The sequence below is a fragment of the Apodemus sylvaticus genome, chromosome 19, assembly GCF_947179515.1.
Source record: "Apodemus sylvaticus chromosome 19, mApoSyl1.1, whole genome shotgun sequence".
Taxonomy (NCBI): domain Eukaryota; kingdom Metazoa; phylum Chordata; class Mammalia; order Rodentia; family Muridae; genus Apodemus; species Apodemus sylvaticus.
The window spans coordinates 39,582,229-39,591,345 of record NC_067490.1 but is presented as its reverse complement, the minus strand read 5'-3'; the positions used below and the strand labels follow the sequence as shown (position 1 = coordinate 39,591,345).

General features: G+C 42.4%; 1 non-coding gene across 1 annotated transcript; it reads left to right on the top strand.

Annotated features, from left to right (window-relative positions):
• Positions 1 to 1,105: 1,105 nt before the first annotated feature.
• On the top strand, positions 1,106 to 1,254 carry LOC127670259 (small nucleolar RNA SNORA48). The gene has a single exon (XR_007974501.1). It is a non-coding gene; the product is annotated as a small nucleolar RNA SNORA48 (small nucleolar RNA).
• Positions 1,255 to 9,117: the final 7,863 nt, after the last annotated feature.

Genomic DNA, 9,117 nt, shown 5'->3' with positions numbered 1-9,117 from the left:
TCCTCCAACCTTTACTGAGAGCTAGAGAAATATATGCATTCAGATACCCAGTGAGCAGACACATTTCCCCTCTAGTGAAAAAGTGTACTTTGAAGTTGGGTTTTGTGCTATGAGAATTCACTGTCTCTTTCTTGAGCACAGGGAGTGATGAATTAGCACTGTCTTTATTTTAACTCCAGCCCCACAGCTATTATACTATAGGCATTCTCTTTAAGTCTGCCCAGTTTTAGCATTTCCAAGCATTCCTCTAACTTCTGTTACTCTCTGGGGCCTGCACTTGGCCTCATGTCAACAGATTTCTTCAGCACTCATGGACAAGACCGATTTCCTTCTAGTACTCCATTAGGTTTTGTTTGGCTCCATGGAGGTCAGAGCATGCTCTGTGTAGACCAGAGGTGTTCCCCTGGAAAAACCAGTTCTGCTTCCCTGACTGCCACTGACCCTTGATGAATGCCTACAGGAAGAAAATAGAGCATACTTTGTCACTCGAATTAGTGACAGACCAAATTTCATCTCATCATAGCATTTTTTGTGGCTTTGAAGATTCTCTTTCCCAGGTCAGACTTACTTTACACCCAAACCTTATTTTCACCTTTTAATCCATTCCCTCTGAAACCATAAGAGATGTTAGAGCGCGTACTCTGGGACCCTGCGCATCCCCACAATCCTCAAGAGTATTATCCAAAAACTCCATGTCAGAGACAGAGGCAAGAAGAGTCCCTGTGAACAACCTGGTGAGTTAGAGAAGTGTGACCCCTCTTGGGATCAATGAAAGCTTCAAGGTCAACAGAATTATTATGAGTAAAATTCAGTTTGCAAGATGCACATATATATTAGGAAAAGAAGACAGGATTTCAAATACTGACGGTCAGCTCAGGAGAGTGGACATGCAGCATCCTCCAATGAAAGGCCTCCTAACAACACAAGCCAAAGAATGGGGCTGAGATTCTCACTAAAACGTGCTTCAGCTGCTGTGTACTACTTCAGGTTACCCCCAGGGATCTGCTACCTTTACGAAGCATACACATGAATTAACAGTCCACTTATCCTGTTTTATATGAGTCAAGTATAAGTCTACAATATTAATTTACTAAAAATTGATATTTGCCCCCCTGGCAATGTGCAAAGAGACACCGTGTCATTGTTGTTGTTGCTCTTATATCAATCAGGGGCAGAGAAGGTGTCAGTCCTTTGTTCACACTAGCTTGATGCCTGGTTTGGTAGATCAAGCTATCCTATGCCTAGGACACACACAAATCAAATCAAATCAAATCAAATCAAATCAAATCAAATCAAATCCAGGCAACACAACTCAGAAGGAGGATAGAGAGAGACGCGTTTTCCACCATGACATGAGATGTGGCAGAGGAGAGATGCCCATAGATCCTTTACCCCATGGCAAGAGCAGGCCATAGACACACTGAGCTCTGCCTACTAGCATGCATACAGCACAGAAGGAGGCAGACAGGGACCTGCAGACCACCATGCCACCCCCAGATCTACCCTCTGACCCACAGTACAGGCAGGTCAAGATGGAACCGGAGACACCAGCTTACCACCATACCACACAGCTTTGCTTTTCATCAGAGTAGACCTAGCACATCATCCATACAGTAGAGCATAGCAGAACTGACCCTGGCAGTGGTGAGCTACCGTGAGGGTGAAAGTGGGAAAGCCAGCCCGGCCACTTGTCTGCCATGAGGTAGTTTGGTGTGGAAGTTATGTAACCCCTCAGCCTTCACCCCCTTGACACCTGCAACAATTGGGAGAGCAGACTCCAAGGGCATGGAAGCAGGAGATCAGGCTCTACCACCTCTCTGGTTGTAGCACTTAGGAGAGTGGGCTGTGTGCCTCACCTGGACAACACAGTGAAGCCTGCCCTGATGGTGAAGGCCTGGTAAGCCAGTTCCAAGGGTGTGAGACCAGAAGAGCTGGCCCAGTCCCACACAGTCTGCAGCAGTTGGGAGAGTGGGCCTCACCCCTCGACTGTGCATCAGAGTAGAGCTGGCTCTGGAGGCATGGGATATGTCCAGTGAGCTGGACCAAGGGCACGAGAGCAGGAGATGACTTTGCCTCCTGGCAATGGTGGCCAAGTGTCCTAGCCAGGAGCAGTGCTAGAGAGGTTGCCCTGGTGGTATGGATAAGGGAGGGCTTGGCTTGCTGACCAACTTGACTTTCATCTAGGTCCAGATACAAGGCCTGAATTGGCCCATCCTAAAATCTATGTCATCTTCAAATGATTGGGATGTATGAGAGGGCCAATCCAAAGCCAAAGGCTCTCTATGACATAAGGCAGCAATGGGATGATGTGAGGGAGTCCCAGGAGGATCCAATATTGATGGAATCACAGAAGCCAGAGATCTCAAGGCAGACCAATGACTCATTGCAATGAACATTTGCAAGTGAAGATGTGTGGATAGAGGGAGATACTGTGGAACACAGTGACATACTACAATTTCCATGACAAGATGTTTTGTATGCTTTGTGTGTGTGTGTGTGTGTGTGTGTGTGTGTGGTGTGTTTATCTTGGGGAGGAGGTTGCAAGGGTGAAGGGTAGATATGAGGGGATTGGGGGGAATGAGTGGAACTGGGGTACATGATGTGAAACTGACAAGGAATCAATAAATGTTTTAAAAAAATTGGTTGAATCTTCAATATTGTACTATTTTGTGTATTTGATACTGCATATTTATCCAGTGAAAGATCGCCACAAGCAATATTTTCTCTATGAAAACCTTCCCTTTCTCATCACAAGAAAAAAAATGACCAAAAATAGGATTCAGTGAATTGTGGAGACTTACCTTTCTAATTACTACTGAATAGATCTCCCTTAGGATGACTGTGTAAACTTGACATAACAATAGCTGAGCTGGTTTTTAAAGTTCCATATTTTTATATGAAAGAGCATTTTTTGCTGAATGTTTATGTTTGAGGCATGTTTCTCCTGGAGCTTTAGAGGACCACAGGAGAGCACTGGATCCACTGGAACTGAAGTTATAGATGTTTGTTTTTTTTTTTATTCGATATAATTTATTTACATTTCAAATGATTTCCCCTTTTCTAGCCCCCCCCCCCCACTCCCCGATAGTCCCGCAAGCCCCCTTCTCTTCCCCTGTCCTCCCTCCCACCCCTTCCCACTTCCCCGTTCTGGTTTTGCCGAATACTGTTTCACTGAGTCTTTCCAGAACCAGGGGCCACTCCTCCTTTCTTCTTGTACCTCATTTGATGTGTGGATTATGTTTTGGGTATTCCAGTTTTCTAGGTTAATATCCACTTATTAGTGAGTGCATACCATGATTCACCTTTTGAGTCTGGGTTACCTCACTTAGTATGATGTTCTCTAGCTCCATCCATTTGCCTAAGAATTTCATGAATTCATTGTTTCTAATGGCTGAATAGTACTCCATTGTGTATATATACCACATTTTTTTGCATCCACTCTTCTGTTGAGGGATACCTGGGTTCTTTCCAGCATCTGGCAATTATAAATAGGGCTGCTATGAACATAGTAGAACATGTATCCTTATTACATGGTGGGGAGTCTTCTGGGTATATGCCCAGGAGTGGTATAGCAGGATCTTCTGGAAGTGAGGTGCCCAGTTTTCGGAGGAACCGCCAGACTGATTTCCAGAGTGGTTGTACCAATTTGCAACCCCACCAGCAGTGGAGGAGTGTTCCTCTTTCTCCACACCCTCTCCAACACCTGCTGTCTCCTGAATTTTTAATCTTAGCCATTCTGACTGGTGTAAGATGAAATCTTAGGGTTGTTTTGATTGCTGAGCTGGTTTTTAAAGTTCCATATTTTTATATGAAAGAGCATTTTTTGCTGAATGTTTATGTTTGAGGCATGTTTCTCCTGGAGCTTGAGAGGATCACAGGAGAGCACTGGATCCATTGGAACTGAAGTTACAGATGTTTGTGAGCTGTGGTTACTGGAAGCCAGATGATACCCTCAAAGAACACTAAGTGCTCTTAACATAGATACACATAACCCCCTCTTCCTCCCCCCTCACTTACCCCCCTTCTGGCTGGCCTTAAACTCATTATGCAGATCAGCCTGGGGTTTAATTTATAGAGACCTATTTACCTCTACTTCCCAAGTACTAGGATTAAACTGATTAACATCATACCTGCCTTGTTTTGAATTTATAAATAGCCCCAGGAGACTTTTGCACTGAAAAAAATTCTGTATGATTCTGCACACATTTGCTGCCATACCTGGGACACAGCACCTCCTCCACAATGAGATTTTCCTGGGAAAATACTGTCTTTGTATCACAAAACTGCCTTAGTGACAGCAAACTGTCATTAACCAGACAATACGGATTTGTGAGATTGGTTTCACACATGTTCTTTTACAAGTGGGTTTGATTACTTGTGGCATTAGCAAAATTTACATTGATTAACCAGTAAGGTGTAATGTTGTTTTCGATCTGGTCTGAACAAATCAATTTTACTTAACACTTTAAGTTTTCTTGACATTGAGGTATTTAGGATAAGTAGGTATTATATTGCCTGTGGGAAAACACTGCACTTGTAATTAAGCCAAGAAGGTAATTTTACCAAAAGAAGAGAAATTGAGTAAAGTTTTTCAGGTAATAGGATTCTCTGAAAAGCCAGGACTATTCCTACTTGAATGAAATCAATTACATTGTCATCTCTGATGCAGCTAAGCTTAGTGTAGCCATCACTCTGTTGAAGTTGGCCATGAGACAAATGATTATTCCATCATAAAGGAGAGAGGAAAGGAAACTCAGAGATGCTGCTCATGAGAGACTGGCAGAGTCAGATCTCTGAGTATCCCTTGATTCGAATGAGGCCTGTGTAGAGCAGACAATCCTTTCTCCATTCACAATATGCCATTTGTTCTTTTCTAGAACCAATGGTAAGAGTTCAAAACTTCATATAATGGGCATGTTCTCTGTTTCCACATGTATCTATAGCAACTTCTTTGTGCATGTGTGTCTGTGTGTGTTCATTCAGACATGTGCATGTGTGTGGAGGGCAGAGATCAAACTTGTGCTATCTCTGAGGCATGCACTGTATACTTTTCTTTTGAGATGGAGTCTCTTACTGACTAATAGCTCGCTGAGTAGTGCAGGTTCATTCCTTAGCAAGCTCCATGGATCCATCTGTCTCCATGTGCTCACGGCTGGCATCACATTCATGAGCAATCATGCCTTGGCTTTATTTTTGGCTTACGTTTGTGTATGCGTATTCATACACTGTATGTTGAAGCCAGAGCTTCACGTCTGGTGTCTTTCTCAATTTTCCTCCACCCGAATTTTTGAGACAAGATCCTTATGGACCCCAGAGCTCATCGATTCTGCTAGTCTGGCCAGCTAGCAAGCCCCAGGGACTGAGCGCCCTGTCTCTCCCTTCCTAGAGCTGAGATTACAGGTGTACACTGCTGCACTTGGCTTTGTCATGGGATCTGAAGGCTGGTTCTTCTGCTTGCACAGGAAGTAGCTGATCCACTGAGCCATCCGCCCAGCACTATAGCTACCTCCTTTATGAGCACATATAATGTATTGATTTGGGGCAACTGTAGAATAGCTGCATGGAGGCAAGTGTTCTAACTATGGGAGAACATTTAGGATCGAGTTGAAAGTTTCACGTTGACAAAAACATCCTTCTTGCTGGCTCAGAGGTGATGCTGATGGTGTTACTGAATTAACTTCCATGGCTGTTTTGAAGGGCCAAGGACTGTGGAAAACTAGAAAACTAAGGCAAACTTCTATTCCTATAAGTGACTAATAAGAAAAAGGTGCTGGGACACAATGGCTGCTGGAGAAAAAGTAGCCATGTATGACACATATTCTATGATGTGTTCTTACCAACCATTAGCTTTTGTTATTAGCGTGAAAATCAGAAGACCAGTAGACAGCATACTTCAAAATGCCATGAAGCACATCTTAGAAATCAGACAAAAAAGGCTTCCACTAGAGGTAACAGTAAAAACAACCGTGAAGCAAACTGGTTTATATGTTCTCTGAACCACATTACTTTCATGAGGATTTGACAGAACTATCAGTATATATATTTCTGTATGTTTTTCTTTGTTCCAAATCTGCCTTTAAAATATTTTTAAAATATTAAAAAATATTTCCCTTGCATGTGAAAATTAGGCTTGACATTTTAAAACTAAATAGTGTACTTGTCATATTAATCAGGTCAAAAAAAAAAAAAGCAAAACCATATTATCACTTCAGTAGATAGTATGAAAAGCATTTGACAAATTCCAGTGTTTTATCCTCCTAAAAACATTTGCCAGGTTAGGAACACTCCTTCACTGCTGATGGGATTGCAAGATGGTGCAACCACTTTGGAAATCAGTCTGGCGGTTCCTCAGAAATCTGGGCATGACACTTCTGGAGGACCCTGCTATACCACTCCTGGGCATATACTCAGAGGATTTCCTGGCATGCAATAAGGACACATGCTCCACTATGTTCATAGCAGCCCTATTTGTAGTAGACAGAAGCTGGAAAGAGCCCAAGTGTCCTTCAATGGAGGAATGGATAAAAAAATGTGGTATATTTACACAATGGAGTACTATTCGGCCATTAGAAAAAATGAATTCATGAAATTCTCAGACAAATGGATGGAGCTGGAGAACATCATACTAAGTGAAGTAACCCAGTCTCAAAAGATCAATCATGGTGTGCACTCACTGATAAGTGGATATTAGCCTAGAAACTTTGAATACCCAAGACATAATCCACATATTAAATGATGTCCAAGAAGAATGGAGGAGTGGCCCCTGGTTCTTGAAAGACTCAGTGCAGCAGTATAGGGGAATACCAGAACAGGGAAGTGGGAAGGAGTAGATGGGGGAACAGGGGGAGGGAAGAGGGCTTATGGGACTTTCGGGAGTGAGGAGCCAGAAGAAGGGAAATCATTTGAAATGTAAATAAAAATATATCGAATTAAAAAAAAAACAAATAAAACAAACAAACAAAAACATTAGCCAGGTTAGGAACTGTAGGATATTTTCTTATTTTAAATTTTATTATTATTATATTTTATGTTATGTGTGTGAATGCTTTGCCTGCCTGTATATCTGGCTACCACATGAGGACCTGGTGCCTGCAGAGGTAAGAAGGCGGCATTGGATGCCCAAGAACTGAAGTTACAGGAGGCCGTGAGCTACATCTTGGTGTTGAGAACTGAACCTGGGTCTTCTGGAAGAGCAGCTAGTGCTCTTAACTGTTGAGTCATTGCTCCAGCTTCCTAAATGAGATTTTCTTGACCTGATCAATTTCATTCACAAAATAGAAACAGCCAGGAAAGACACTTGCTGCCAAGCCTGGTGGCTGGAGTTTGCCCCCGGGATCTTCCATATTAAAAAGAGTAAATGACTCAAGCAACTTGTGGTTTCACCTTCTTCAGTGCACTATGGCATAAGTGAGCCCCGGCAATGACTGACCGAATCTATCTAATAAAAGGATACATGTTCTAATATGTTCATAGCAGCCCTATTTATAATTGCCAGAAGTTGGAACGAACCAGGTATCCCTCAGCAGAAGAGTGGATGCAAAAAATGTGGTATACCTACACAATGGAGTACTATTCAGCCATTAGAAACAACAAATTCATGAAATTCTTAGGCAAATGGATGGAGCTGGAGAACATCATACTAAGTGAGGTAACCCAGACTCAAAAGGTGAATCATGGTATGCACTCACTGATAAGTGGATATTAATCTAGAAAACTAGAATACCCAAAACATAACCCACTCATCAAATGAGGTACAAGAAGAAAGGAGGAGTGGCCCCTTGTTCTGGAAAGACTCAGTGTAGCAGTATAGGGCAAAACCAGAACAGGGAAGTGGGAAGGGTTGGGTGGGAAAACAGGGGGAGGGAAGGGGGTTGATGGGACTTTTGGGGAGTGGGGGGGTCAGAAAAGGGGAAATCATTTGAAATGTAAATAAATATAATATATATATATATTAATGGCTTTTCCCTAAAGTTAGGAATATGGTGAATATGCTGACTGTCTTTGCTATGCCTGCTTAGAACTGTGTTGGAATTCATAGCTAGTGAAGTGTGCAAAAAGAGGGAAGGTATATGAGAAAAGCAGAAGTAAGCTGTCTTTTTTTGATGATGGGATTATCTATGTAGATCGATGGATGGAACACAGAAAGATGCTCTTAAAATAAGAGCTTGAGTGATGTTGCAGAATATGTGTGTGCATGGATGTAACACATGTGTATCTGCACCATGCAGGTTTATCAACACAGGTATGTAATGTAATTGAAGATATAAAACACAGGAAAAGTAAATATGCAGATAAGCTTGATCCAGTCAAGACAGGTAACAGCAGAGTAATGTAAATGGAGACATTTTAATGGAAGGGATAACTAAAATTGAAGTAGGAGAAATCTGGGATTGCCCAAAAGAGGTAATGGGAAACCTACAGACGAAATGGATATAAGGGGCAAGTATCACCCCAAATACTGAGATTAGGCACGTAAGAAAGTACTCCATGGCCACCAGCAACCTCTATAAACTTGAGATAGAGATTTTGTCAGAGAGGGGATAGCCTTAACTCAACAAAGATAGCCTTGGTTCAGCAATGGTGCTAGTCATCTGCAATTCATTCTCCAGGGCAGCAGGAGAGCCAATTATGGTGGTCACAAGAAAATGTTCCTATCTTAGCCATTAGAGGATGCTGAGAGAATAGCCTGTACCTGTAGATGCTGGCCCTGCCAAAGGCTGTCACTGGAGGAGCATGTCCACTGCACACAGTACAACCTAGAAGCAATACCCCAGCTTCTATTACATCTCTGCCATGCCTTCTGCCAACAGAGCTTAGTGTGCTGTTGAGGAAAAGTGTTAAAAAAAGAGTCCAGCCCTACTCTCAGTGGAGTAGGCACAAGGACACTGGATCAGGAACTAGCACAGAGACAACAGAGGACTCAGGATATTTCAGGTGACAGTATGGTAGATGTGTCTTGATTGTGGTAATGGCTCCATAGATGGGTGTATATAAGACTGACCAAAGCAAACATGAAATATATAGTTTCCTTATGTCAATTATACCTCAACAAAACTGTGAAGACATTTGTAAAATTCATTTTTATTCTTTTTGAGTAGAAGTAACTTGTATTGACTA